This window comes from Ochlerotatus camptorhynchus, unplaced genomic scaffold (genome assembly GCF_037179485.1).
Source record: "Ochlerotatus camptorhynchus isolate MF236.1 unplaced genomic scaffold, CSIRO-AGI_Acam_v1.1 ptg000178l, whole genome shotgun sequence".
NCBI lineage: Eukaryota > Metazoa > Arthropoda > Insecta > Diptera > Culicidae > Ochlerotatus > Ochlerotatus camptorhynchus.
The window spans coordinates 2,652,174-2,666,624 of NW_027040668.1; the positions used below are offsets into that span (position 1 = coordinate 2,652,174).

The 14,451-nt window shown below is 40.2% G+C and overlaps 2 protein-coding genes across 6 annotated transcripts in view; one reads left to right on the forward strand and one right to left on the reverse strand.

Annotated features, from left to right (window-relative positions):
• dve (SATB1_N and homeodomain domain-containing protein dve) overlaps positions 1-14,451 on the forward strand; it is an 897,131-nt gene that overhangs the window by 826,826 nt on the left and 55,854 nt on the right. The window lies entirely within an intron of this gene.
• Positions 1-14,451, reverse strand: part of wdp (windpipe) — a 210,625-nt gene that overhangs the window by 78,258 nt on the left and 117,916 nt on the right. Inside the window, exons 1-2 of one of the 4 annotated variants that reach the window (XM_065222822.1) lie at positions 10,471-10,486; positions 9,330-9,975 (exon numbers count right to left, since the gene is read on the reverse strand). The gene's annotated coding sequence lies outside the window, so the exon portion shown is untranslated. Of the gene's footprint in view, positions 1-9,329; positions 9,976-10,046; positions 10,283-10,331; positions 10,451-10,470; positions 10,487-14,451 lie in introns of those variants that run through there. The other 3 variants (XM_065222818.1, XM_065222820.1, XM_065222821.1) reach the window with 3 other exon arrangements.

The following is a 14,451-nucleotide window of genomic DNA, read 5'->3' on the forward strand; positions in this document are numbered from 1 at the left end:
GATGGTTCCTCATAGTTAAAAGATGCCAAATTTATGACAAGGAAATCTCGAAGGATAGACGAAATAGGGTGAAAAATTCAAGTCGATTTCAGCAAAATTTACTTCTTTAGAAGAACCAGCACACCATCAACGACTGACCAGCTCACTGACTCGTACCCGGACCTCTGGAAACAAAGCCTGGTAGTGCCCATTCCAAAGATCAACGCGGCGAGTGGAGAAGCCTCCTCCTTTAGGCCGATTGCGCTCACTTGCTGCGCGGCAAAAGTGATGGAGAGAATGGTAAATCGTCGACTTAGGCAGTTCCTGGAGTCAAACAGTCTCCTTGACGAACGGCAGCATGCATTCCGACAAGGACACGGCTCCTCCACTTACTTTGCAGCCCTCGGAAATGTACTCAAGGAAGCCCAGGACAACGGTCACCATGCGGAGTTAGTATCCCTTGATATTTCAAAGGCGTTCAACAGGACTTGGACGCCCGGCGTCATCAGGCAGCTCACCGGCTGGGGCCTGAAAGGCCACATCACACATTTTGTACGGAATTTCCTCCTTGATCGTACCTTCCAGGTGACTGTCGGGAACACTCGATCGGATCCGTTCCCCGAGGAAACTGGAGTGCCCCAGGGATCCGTCATAGCGGTAACGCTATTCCTGGTGGCAATGAACGGGGTGTTCAGCCGACTGCCCAAGAACGTGCACGTAATAGTCTATGCCGATGACATACTCATCGTCGTAACGGGACGAACGACTATACGGACCAGGAATATAGCCCAAGCAGCTGTCTCCGCCGTCAGCAGGTGGGCGCTTTCTGTTGGTTTTCAGCTCTCCGCACCAAAGAGTGTACGGTGCCATATCTGCCACTCGGGTCATCTGATTCGGGGACCACCGATCACCATCCAGGACCATCCAATTCCGCTTAAGAAAACAGTCCGCGTTCTGGGGGTAGTTCTGGATCGGACTCTAAGTTTCGACCAACACTTCAGAACGGTGAAAGAAAACTGCCGTAGCCGCATCAACATCGTCAGGACAATCTCCCGTCCGCACCGCTCCAGTAACCGCGAGATCCGCCTTCGTGTCGCCCGGGCTGTTATCGACAGTCGACTTTTCTACGGCCTCGAAATTACCTGCTTAGCCACCGAGAAGCTGAACCGCATCCTCGCTCCGGTATACAATACCTACGTACGCATCGTATCCGGCCTCCTACCTTCCACGCCCGCAGACGCCGCTTGTGCAGAAACCGGAGTCCTCCCTTTCCGCTATCGATCTGCTGCAGCCTCTGCCACCAAAGCCGCCGCCCTCGCTGCTAAGACATCCGGGAACGATAGGGTCTTTCTCCTCAACGAGGGGAACAGAGCCCTCCGCACTGCAGCCAACGTAGACCTCCCCCCGGTGGCCAGGGTCCACTGGCATGGAGAGAAAAGTTGGCGATCAAACGTTATCAAAATAGATAAGCGGATTAAGAGAGGATTCCAAGCCGGAGATAACTCTGTAGCGTTGAGGCGCTCTGTTGCAGAACTTCTTAGGTCGGTTTATCCGGGGCACGTTCATCGCTTTACGGACGGATCGCGATCACGGGCCGGAGTGGGACTCGGAGTGGCAGGACCAAACACCGCAACAAGTCAAAGTCTTCCGGAGGAGTGTTCCGTTTTTTCCGCAGAAGCCGCTGCTGTTCTTGACGCAGCCATCACTCCTGCAGATCAACCGATCCTTGTGCTAACGGACTCACACAGCGTCATCCAGGCGCTGGAAGCCGAAGCCCCGAGCCACCCCTGGATACAAGCCATTACACGTTTTGCCCCACCCTCAACCGTTTTTACGTGGATTCCCGGGCACTGCGGTGTTCCTGGAAACGAGGCAGCGGACAGGCTGGCGGTATCTGGTCCATCCGGACCCCGCTTCACCAGGAACGTACCACTCCTAGACGTCAGGCGTTGGATTGCGAATATCATCATGGAAGCCTGGCAGGAGGAATGGTTTCAGTCACGCACCACCCTCCTGAGAAAAATCAAAGAAACCGTACGACCTTGGCAAGACAGCCACAAGTACAAAGACCAGCGGATTATTTCAAGACTCCGGACCGGCCATGCGAGGATTTCCCACAATTTTGGTGGGACACCCTTCCACAAGGTTTGTCCAATCTGCAGCATCCCTGCCTCGGTGGAACACGTGCTGTGTGTCTGCCCAGAGTTTCAGAGGCTACGCGAACAACACCGACTCCCAGAGAGCATCAGGGAGCTACTTGGCAACGACCCCTCGACGTTGACTGCGCTGATTGCATTCTTGAAGGACGCTCACCTATACAACCAAATCTAGCCCTCTCGTCGTGGGCTGCGCTGTCCGTGTTCTTTCACCTTCCTATTTTCCTGCCGTCGGGGTATCTCTGCCGGACTGGGGCACTGTCTCTTACGGTGGAGCTCTACCTTGTTCGCGCATCCATTCCTCACCACAGTCCCGATGTAACTCCCACTTTACATTAAGTTTTTTTAAATGTTGTCTGTCCCTTTTGGTGGGTAATCAGAGCCAGTTGTACGTTATGTAATGATAGACTGAAACGCTTTCTTTCGAGGCAGGCCCTAAGCCTAACCCTCGATTATCAAATGTGATGAACTAGTCTACGGCTAAAAATCACAAAAATAAAGAAAAAGAAAAAAAGAAGACTGACCATCTGCCGGAGAAGAGTAAAGTGAGCGTGGCCCTCGAATTCATAAAACATTGTCGAAAGTTTAAAACATACCAGCCTTCTCCAGATCTTGCGAATAGATGACAATCGAAATAACAACCGACAGCAAACCACTAAACTGTTAGTTAGCGGAGATTAGCTGGTTTCCAATCCATAGCAGCCATTTTATTCGGCAAAAGAATCAACTCTTCGAAAATTTCATTCAAGCGTAAGCGCTGCATCGTTGGATGGTGCACTTTTTTTGCATACAATTCAGCCTGCAAGTTTTCTTCATAAAAGCCATTTTAAGCCCTTAATTTGTTAAGGAATTCTTGGAAGTAGAACAACTTTTTCACAAATGACCCATGAAAATCAACTTTTATGCCACCGCCATATTACCATTAGTTTTCTTATTTTTTACAATCTTCGATTTTCAATCAATATTTCTTTAGATATAACTATATTTTGGTAAATTTAGCAATGAGCAAACATTCAAATGCGAAAATAATAAAAAAAAAATCTTGACCAAGCTCGATCTGAAGAATATATTTTTTTTTTCAGTGTTAAATAATTAGTCAAATCGTGTTAGTTTTTTCGATGTTTTCACGTACATTTCACATCAAATTTTACATGGCACTTGAAACAAGAGCTAACATGAGAACTGTTGTAATAAATTTGAATATTCAGCATGATTTTTATACCATCAGTTTCTATTTTAATTATTTTGATAAGATCGGATTCATAAATCCTTTTCTATCAATCAATCAAGGCTTTCCTAGTGGATTCAGCATGCGGCTAGGGGAAATGGCTCGGAAAGGGCTTTTATTGTTGCTAAATAGCTTTTATTTTAGCTTTCAAATGGTTCTCAATGCGTTCGTCATACAACCTTTTGCAGTAAATCAATCTTGAAGAGCTTCGAGAATACACCCGTCAGAACCTTCTCCAGGGTGGGCCAACAAGACATATTCTAGTCTTAATGAGGTTTTGGTGGATGAATTAATGACAAAATAGCCTTGACCAGGGTTTTATTAATGTTGTTTTATAGTTGCTTTGTAGTATTTCATAAAACTTAAAATGTTACTTGGGGTAGGCGCAGCATACGATTCGATCATGACAAGGATTTCCACGATGCTCGGTATATCCTTTCATATTTTAACACTGTTCAGGTTAAGTTGTTCAACACTATGAGGAATATTTAAAAAATTTAGATGAAACGAGCGAAAAAATTGACAGCGAAAAATAAACACGTCCACTTGCGGCCAAAACATACTTCGATCCTTTGTCAGTTATCTTGTTGTTGAGCACGAAAAAATCCTGACACATTAGAGCACAATTTTTCAATTTTTCACTGAATCAAGCTAAGAGTGCATAGAATCACAGTAGGCATTGGTGGTCAGGATAAGTTCATTTTTTTACATCATGGCTTCATCGGAGCAAGCACGTCACGATTCGATCCTGCACGCTCGAAACAAAAATCCAGGTCTGGCAGTTTTCGATCAAACTCCTGGGCAGGAATTTTATGCCTCAGTTGACCGGAAAAGCACCCCGGAAGAATGTAAAATCAAAAAGAAGTCGAGATTCCTTAAAAAGTTCCTGGTCTTGCAAGCAATCTGCAGTTGTGCGCTGAAAAGCGAAACTTTCGTTATTTCTGGGACCATGAACCAGCAAATTTGCCAGGAGGAGTGCCTACGGAAGAGACTACTGCGTTTTTCAGAGCAGCAAGAGGCAGATTGGCTATTCTGGCCGGACTTGGCAAGGTGCCACTACTCAAATTCCATCAAACAGTGGTACAGCAAAAACGGCGTCACAGTGGCTCCCAAGGAGATGAATCTGTAAGTAAGGCCAATTGAGGAATACTGGTCAATTGTGAAGCACATACTCAAGAAAAAGGGTGGAACTGCAATTGACCTGAAGGGTTTCAAGCGGAAATGAAATTTGGCAGCCAATCAAGACGGACCAGGGCTCGTGCAAAAGATGATGGGCCGCGTACGAATAAAAGTTCGAGCAATGACCTATGGCAAGGAGGAAGTCTGAAACAAAGGTTTTACTAAAAGCATAATACCTACTTATGTATAGCTGTTACATTGAACTATGCAAAATAAAACGCATTTCTAAACCTCAACAAATGGAATGAGATCTTGAAGTTTGTGTTCAAAACATAAAATGATAAGAATTGAGAACCACAAAATATTGGAAGTATTTCGGAGTTCTTTAATTTTTTTTTCATTTCTTCAATGCCCCTTCTCGAACAGAGATTTGGAGAAATTTAAACAGTTCCAGCTTTTTGAAGAATGTTTAAAAGAACATTCAGAGTTCAATGACAGACAATCAGACAGAACACATTGGATATTGTTCACTTTAATACACTGCGACGGGTAGTACGCCATATAGATGGCGGTAGTGTGTAAACGTCAAACAAGGAAAATTTACTATGCACGTCACAGGTGGCAGTACTACCAACTAATAAATATTGTAGCTTATCGTTAAATGTGTGATCGATGAACAACATGCGAGTGACATGTCTGTTTATCTGTTAATTTTTAATTTTTGGCCTATTAACCCATTCAGCCAACTGATGTTCAACCTAATGACCAATTTTCTGGCGCTGGTGGTGTAGTGGTAAGCGTGACTCCTTTCTCACCCCAATGGGTCTGGGTTCAATCCCAGTCGAGGTCGGTGGGATTTTTCTGAGGCATACAAATCTCTGGTCACGTCTTCATTCGGAAGGGAAGTAAAGCCATTGGTTCCGGCCCATGTGTGTTGTGAATGGGTGCGATATCCTACGCAGGTGTGGAAGTTTCATTCCTGCACATTCGATTGCCGTCAATGGATGGCAATCGATGTCCGTCTGTGATTGGCACTAGATTGTGGAACAACGTTAAATAAAGGAAAGAAGAAATAATGACCAATTTGGCCTATTGGTATTCAGCCTAGTGGTTCTACACTAGAATATCCAGAGTCTATCATTGGAACACACTCAGAAAAACTGAATGTTAACGAACGCGTAAAATGTTCATTTATGTTACTTCTTGATATCAATTGCATAAACATCTAATGTTTGTACAAGCTTGTACACAACAACACTCGATGTATCATGTAAAGGTATGCGAAATCTAGCGTTACCTACGTGTACGCTACAGACTTAATTTTTTTGTCGCCGAGATTCCAACAGCCGAGTAGTTCTGCAATTTATTTTGCTGAGATTCAGTAAAACAACTGCCGAGAGTCAGCTAACAAATATAATTTTGCTGAGATATCAGCTAACAAACAGATATTTTGCAAATGTTTGAAAGAACATTAATCCAGATGTATATTTAAAGAAGCCATATTGAAAATGGGGCTTCCCTTAGCTCAGTCGGTAAAGGCACAGCTACAAAGCTGGAGGTAGGTGGGTTTGATTTCCGGTCCGGTCTACAAATTTTTGGGTAAGGAAAATTTCTCGACTTCCCTGGGCATAGAGTCTGATGGTCAGTGCTGATAAAAATCATTTCTTTTACACTTAAATAAGCTGAAAATGAAGGCTACCTTGAAAGATAAACCAACTACCTGCATGAATTTGAATTTTGACATGATAGCATGCTCTTGATCAAGGCAACCGCTGAGTTTTGTGGTCAACAGCTGTTTTTGTTCATTCAAAGATGCATATTCATTGACGTCTGTTCTGTTGTCATACCAATATTCATAATCATCTTGGTGGGGATTTAAGTTTCACACAAATACTCCGTTGTGCGACGTGTTATGTTTCTTTTTTCACTCAGATCGATGGAAGATTTTTGCCTTTTGCAGAATTGATGATAATATCGAGATTTTAGCCTCTGCAATCGCTAATATTCTAAATAATCATTAATGGCCAAATGAGTTATTTTTTTGCTTCGTTTCAGATTTTGAAAATCTTGGGTTGTAAACTCAAGCGTTTATGAATATCAACAAACTCGTATTCATCGATGGATAATGAACTAATTTGGTCATTTCACGCGTACGTAATTCATCTACACTTGGTAGAAGCGATAGCCAGTGCGCGTGAGGGTAAATGACAAAAACAGACACTGATGATGGTACTTGTCACACAATTATACTTATGCAAAAATGGTACAGGCATCGAAAGCTCTCAATTAATAACTGTGGAAGCAGTGATGACACATATAGATTTATCTGTAATCATTAAGATATGTTTCAAATTTTAATGCAGATATCGATAGATTTTTAGAAAATATACAGATTTTTCAAATAAGTGGATTATATTTTATATTCTTTTTAATTTATATTAATTCCAATCATTAGTAATTCTTCCTTTTGAGCAGCTTAAATTCATTATCTGCGCATCGAACCTAAAGCGTATTATTCATTTAATAAAATAATGTGTACAATAATTTTGACTTCTGATGTTCGGATGTTTTAATTTCTGATTTCTCGTTGGAAGTGATATTAGATTCACATTCTTATTGTTTAAGTATCCATGTCACATGGTGACCAACACTATGGATAAATCGTTTTTTTTTGTCAAATGAGCAAACAAGCCATTTTGGCAAACTCTCTCGAAGAGTCAACTGGATATTTTTAAATTTGAATAGTTTCATATTAGAAAAATAATGTATGCGATTTGACTAAACTTCCATTAAAAGCTCTGTGGTAAAACATATGAAATATTAAAAAAACCAATGACCAGATAAAAACTTTCGTAAACTCATACAAAAAAACCCGAATTTATCCATCTATGGTGTGATCAGACCCTTCTTACTTATTCAAGTTTATTTATTTTATTGTCATTATCAGTGACCAAGCCCCCCACCCCCGTGTCATCCAGTGACGCTACGCCACTGCCTGGGGGTACCCGGAATATATCCGGGTGTAGTCTATTTGGTGAAGCTACCAATCACCTTATCATCGTATTTTAATGTGATTTAATGGGTTTTAATTCAATTCATATTCAAGCAACTTCCCCGGGGTACCCGGAACATGTCCAAGTGTGTCCAATGTGGTCTGGAACACTTAACAATTCTGTAGTAATTTGATGTGTCGCATGATGGTTTTGATACGTTTTCAGTTAAAGCCAGCGTGAAGGCCCATATTCATCGGATCTTATTCCGGCCATATCTCCGGAACCAATTCACCGATTCCAAAACCGTTCAATAGCGTTCAATGGGACCCCAAGACCTATCGCCGAGTTTGTCCAAATCGGTTGAGCGGTTGCTGAGAAACGTGAGCGCATTCATTTCGTTACATACACACACACACACACACACAGACATGTTCCGATCTCGTCGAGCTGAGTCGAATGGTATATGACACTCGGCCCTCCGGGCCTCGGATCGATAGTTGGTTTTTCAAGTGATATCTATACCCTTCTTTGTAAGAAGGGTAAAAAAGATAAATTGTAGAAAATGTGATTACTACTGCATTAAAGAAATTTTCAGCCGGAAGCAGATTTGTCTTTTATTATTTGAACTTAATTTTTGGTATTTGCAGACTTGTAGAAAATATACAAAACCCTTTAAAATATCAAGATTTTAGGATTACAAAATTTTTAAATAGACTCATTCTTTAGAAAGCTAATGTGTCAGGATTCTAAGCTTTGAAGAAATTATACAGCCAGATACAGATTAAAGAGATTTTTTTCTATAAAAACACAGATTGACACTTGAAAAACAAGGGGCAACACTGTGTGGAAGTGCACCTAGAACGATAAGTTGTGAGCACGCAATAAGCTAATATGCAATAAGCAAAAAGCTTGAAATGCGAAGAAGAAGGAGAAGAATTAGAACGTTTTTAAAATGATCTTTACCAAATATGAACAATATTTGTCAATAGTCAAAAGTAAAACAGAATTGCAGTTTCTTACTGCAGACAGAAAGATTACAATTTCTCATCACACACTCAAAGCAAAACAGTTGAAACTGTAGTACTTGTTTTGGTTTTATTGCAAAGGCATGAATTGAACACCCTACGGAGTACTTTCTTTATGCTTGTTTTGAAATTAAAAAGATAATGCGAATTCTTCTACGATAAAACTAATAACTAATTGTCAATGTATATGATTCTTTAAATAACAATAAACGGTGGTTCTGGTTGAATTCTATTTGATTAAATGTAGGCAACGGATATCAATGAATCAGCGACGTCCCGTAACCTCAATTTTTACCTGTGCACCAACTTTAAAAAACCAGATTTAATGACATATTCATACTTGAATCGGTTGAAAATGCATTCACTCCTCTAGTTTACTCGATATCTATCCATTGCAAGCAATATTTTGATAATTGTTTATGTTTTGAGAGTTGGTACACAGGTAGATTGAGGTTAAGGCAACGCCACTGCAATGGATGGTAATTTTGACTACATGTATCACTTATATGAAGACCTACTGTATTTGACATTTTATTTTTTTTAAACTTTACCATTAACAATATTGGATGCCATATAATATTTTTATCACTTTTTTTACAGAAAAGTGCCACTTTTCGACACTGTTTTGAATAACATAATGGCATACATTTCACAACTAAAGTAACATTGTCAAAAAGAACTACTTATCAGCATCCAGTGCTGAAAAGCTCTACTTTTCGACTCTCGTTTGAGTGCAAAAAAAGTTGTATGCATCTGGCAAGCCTCGTATTGAGAAAATCTTCTTTTTGGAACTTGTAGATTTTTCAATTAAATCAAGAATATCACTCACCTTTATTAATCCAGAACGAGGCCTGCGTTAGATAATGGCCTCCAGGTGATTGTCTTCTCTTTAGTCTATAGTTGTCTTGCGTATATCGTCAATTTCAGAAATTCAAACTCGTGAAACGTTGACTCCGACCAAATTGATGCTCGGTACTTTGGTTCCTTCGTACTCCCTCCGTTCCAAGCACTCAATCACACCAGTGTCACTGATAATTTCGAAATCAGTCAATGCACACTCAGCTCCGGCAACTCGTTATCAAGATCAAAAATCATCGGCACACGGCTCATAGAGACACAATTTTTCTTACAACTTTCTTCATAAATTATTTAACTCCGCTACCCGTGCGACGATCTTTCACCGATGAAGACATTCCGTGTTGGTAGGTACTTCTTTCTGTTTTATATTTTCCCCAATACGCGCACAGTTGATCACCGGTTTCGGTTAACTTTTATTGCTTTTCCTGTATTTCCTTTCCTTCTGGGATGCACTGACGGTTTCTTTTTGCTTCCTTCGATGTTGTTATGTAACGATTTTTTGTTGTTTCGTATGTGCTGACGGGATTCCCGTTTATTTTTTTCTCTCTCTCACTGAAATTGATGATCAATCAGCTGGGATTCACCCCTCCTAATAGACACTAATCAATTTTAACTCTCTGAAAAGACACAATGAAATAAACCAATCGAACCATCTCACACTGGAGTCACCTTCCACGCAGTATCACACCTTCGCCTCAACTGGAGCCGAGAAGGTTCCTCGGGAACTTCGGCCACACACTCCGAAAACAAAATTCCGTTCACTGATAAGAACACTGTCTGAGCTGGACTTCTCCGCGCCCCCTCCCCACTCACAAACACACTACTATCCCACTGCCATTCGCAACGTTGCAGGCCAAAGGTGTGATAAAACCGAGTCACTGATGATTGAAATACATGGAAAGAACCCTTTTCTGTTCCGCTGTTCAACCCACTAAATTTAACGAAAACACGCGCTCGCCTATGTTGAACTCACAGCTCCGGAATCGTTTCGTAAATAAAGTGCTGTTATAGTTCGATCAATGTGTGTAGTTGCTGTTATCACGAAAATTAAATATAGGCTAGTAAGCGGTACGACGGCCCTGTTTTCCAAGGGGTCCAACGAGTGCACTGACTGTGATCCAAAACTACTACCGCTTCGCGACGCGTCTCGCCATCAACCGCCGAAATGCTACTGAGTTTCGCGCTTCAACTTCACAGCAGCAGCAGCAGTAGTAGTTCCATCCAACCATGTGCGGTCGAGCGAGGGGCAATGCCAGAGCTTCTTCGACTAGGTGGTAGGTAGGTACCGAGGACCGCACGTTCGTTGATCGTCCAAATGAAGCAGTAGTGAGTTGTTCATTATGAATTGCTCGCGGCTTGGTTTGGTTGGTTCGTTGGTTGGTTGTTCCTGTTGTTGTTGTCGTAGTGATCGTCCGCGTCGGTCGTCGTGGTTTCAGGTAATTCACTCCTTAGGGTGGGTCAAGTTTGTATGGAAGGTCACAACCCACAGTTCCGCACTGCTATTTCGATTTGTATTGAGATCTGGATTTGCGAGAGAAATGTAAGGTTGGGAACATGTATGAGAAACGAAAATGAAATATTTATTTGCATGTTAAATAATCCAACATTGCTTTGGGTATTAAAACATGGACCCACCCTATTGCTCACACTGTTGATGCCGCCCGGCTTGATACTTTCGGTACAGTACACTACTATCAGCGCAAAAAAGGTGAGTCGATACTAGCGCTCGTTTTTTTTTCCGCGATGATAAGGGTTTTTCGGTTTAACGAAGGGGAGAGAGATCATAGGGTGGTTGTTTGATAAACGGTAATTGCTTATTGGTTCACTACAGGTAATTGCGCTTGTCATTTCGCTCGTTGATTAAATCTGAAGATTTGTGTTTTTCAAAGTTAAACACATCCAATACTAATGAAGCTTTGTGATTCTAAGATTGCCCATTTTAATTACTGTTAACAGGAGAAACTTTAGACACATGTAGTGTAGAGAACTACTTCGGCCTAATTTCAGTGTTAACAAGTCAATTATTCCTTGAAATTTGTCGAACCTCTTAACGGAATCCCTTTATGAAGAGCTTTGAGTGGGTTGGTTTATTTCCTTTAAATTCCGTTATAATTGCTTATCTTTTGACAGATACGCGTATTTCGTCTACTACTTGCAGACTTCATCAGTGCCAAGTACTCAACACCACTTGAGTGGTGTTGGTACTTGGCACTGATGAAGTCTGCAAGTAGTAGACGAAATACGCGTATCTGTCAAAAGATAAGCAATTATAACGGAATTTAAAGTCAATTATGCTTTTGGTACGATACTTTAGTTAATAAGCTACCGAACGAAGTCTATGAGAACGCGTGATATGGAGGTTTGCACCCATAATTCCCAAAAACAAAAGAAACACTCCGACCGAATCAATTTTTAGCTGCATCCGATAGGCAGAAGTGAATTCATTGGCGTTTCAATGCGTTAGGCCGAGTTTTGAATCCGTAGGCTGAGTTTGGCGTCAAGAAGCAGTGTTAGACTTTTGACAATATCTCAACGATTGGTTTCTCTTATCAAATCTTACGGTACAAACGGAAGGGTAAATAAATTTGGAAGCCATCAGTAATAATAACAATCCGTTTGGTGCTAAACTGCGCTAGATTAAGAAAGACTAAGTGCGGGTTGTGCTTAATAGGCCGGAAATGGGGTAGTTAACAATATTTATCTAAAAAAATCTGCATTTATACCAACCAGTTGAATTGTATTCTAATATTACTGATCTGGAAAATGGCAGATACTTATTTAAATTGAAAACTATCATAGTTAACAAGTGTACGGATTGTGCCCAATATTTAAAGTTTTGATCCAACAATTGTTCCAAATATAAAATAAATCATTTGTGACTAAAGTTTACACAAACGGCAGTGCAAATAGCAAAGCAGACTTGGGTTATAAACTGAAGCCCACCCGGTAGTTTTTATCACGGTTTATTTATATGTATGATTGTTTCATGAACTGATGTTTCAGCTTACTGAAAAAAAAAGATTTCAAAATTCAGATTTCATCCGTGCTGCAGTCACCTAGAAGTTTTGTGTTTAGTTTCGACTGTGAAAATCATTTTTTCCCCGATTTTGATGAAATTATACTAAGCTATTCCATAACAAAACGATATAGTGGTTCTCAGAATGCCGTAGAAATTGGTAGCTTTGTTCCTTATCGCAATATATTAGACGCGTATATTTCTTATTTTGTCACTAAGGTGACCATTTCCATATTAAGGTGGTCCAAAAGTTTGATTTTTTTTTAAATGGCTTTGCCCATAGGAATACTTTTTAGGAAAAATATAATGATATTAGAAACTATGGGGTTTTGTATTGAAAAACATTGATTGTATTCATTTTTATGGTTTTCATGGTTTCTAGATAGAGGGCGCAATATGTTTTTATATTTTTCCTTGAGAATTTTAACTGTTTTACACATCATATTAAAAAATCAGTCATTCGTTTTTTTTCGTTTTTGAGTAATATTTGTTTGAAGTAATCAAGTTTTGGGTTTTCGCTCAATCCTCCTATGCGACTAGACTACCATGCGTCGTAGCCAGGTTACAGTCACTATAAATTAATATAGACGCATGGTAGTCTAGTCACATTTTTTGGACCACCCTAACAAGGAAATTTTCACCCTAATGACAAAATAAAAAAATACAGGTTTAATATTTTGCGATAAGAAACAAAACTACAAATTTCCACGGAATTCTAAGAACCACTTTATCGTTTTGCTATGGAATGGCTAATTTCATTTGATTTTGGTTTGTACCTGATTGAACCTGAGGGCCAACCTTGAGACGGTTGCAAATAAAAACAACATTTGCGCGATTATTTCAGGCGTAACATTTGATAATGGCACAAAAGCATTTGTAAACAAACTTTCTAAGACCCTTTACACGCGAACCGAAGTACGCCCAAGCAAACCAATACCACTTTCGGAAAGGTGAGAGTTGCCCCTATCCAATGATGTCGTTGGTTTGCGTGAGCGTACTTTGGTTCGCGTGTAAAGGGCTTTAAAAAGTTTGTTTACAAAAGCTTTTGTGTCGTTATTAAATGTTAAGCCTGATTTTTAACGCTTTTAAGTGGTATTAATAAAAATTAGTTATTTTTTAACGGTGCTAGAGGCATTAATGAATAACAATTAACTTTCGCACCATAAAAGGATCTAACGTTTCGAAAAAAAATAGTAATAAGAGATTCAGTATGTAATGGTTTGTATGAGAATCTTGTTATCTTGAAACTCAACAGTTCTCGTGCACTAATCATTCGCCAATATTAAAGCAGCAACAAGCTCATAAGAAAATAGCCTTAGCCACACAAAAATATCACACGATCAGTGAGTAAGAAACTTAATGCAAAGCAGGGCCGTCATTATCACCCATGGGAGCCCTGGTCTATTTTTTTGCGGGGCCTCCAAACCACCCAAGTAACCAGAAGTTCTGATAAAAGGCTATTTGTGGCTTAAATAGCTTGGTTGAAGGTGGTCTATAGAATTCTAAGCAGCCTCATTTTTAGGTCGTTATAAGAACTTGAAAGTTCCGGTACCATAATTGAAAAGCATTCTAAGCAGCTTCTGGCGGAACTTGAACGGAACTTTTAGAAATTAAATTAAAAAAGGTTTTTGTCCTCTACACCAGGCATGGAAAATCATTTATATTTATTACCTATATTAATTTACATTCATTTGCCTCTAACTTTTTTTATCAACAGCATTTCGCAAAATAATGTATAGAGCTTTAGTATGTTTTGTTATTAGCTACAACTTTTGTTCATAATTCAAATGCATTATGCATCACAAATAAGAGCGGGTAAAACTTGTTATTGTACCTGAAAAACAGTAATGGATTCTGTTCGCTCTGGTTTGTCATGCATAAGAGATACGGATTTGAAATGTCGACAAAAATTGTAGCTAATAACAAAACCTACAAAAACTCTATACATTATTTTGCGGAATTCTGTTCATACAGGGGCAAATGAATGTAAATGAATGCACGAAATGAATGCAAATGATTTTCCACGCCTGGTCTACACTAATTATATTATTTAGTTCGCAATTTTATGAAAGTTATT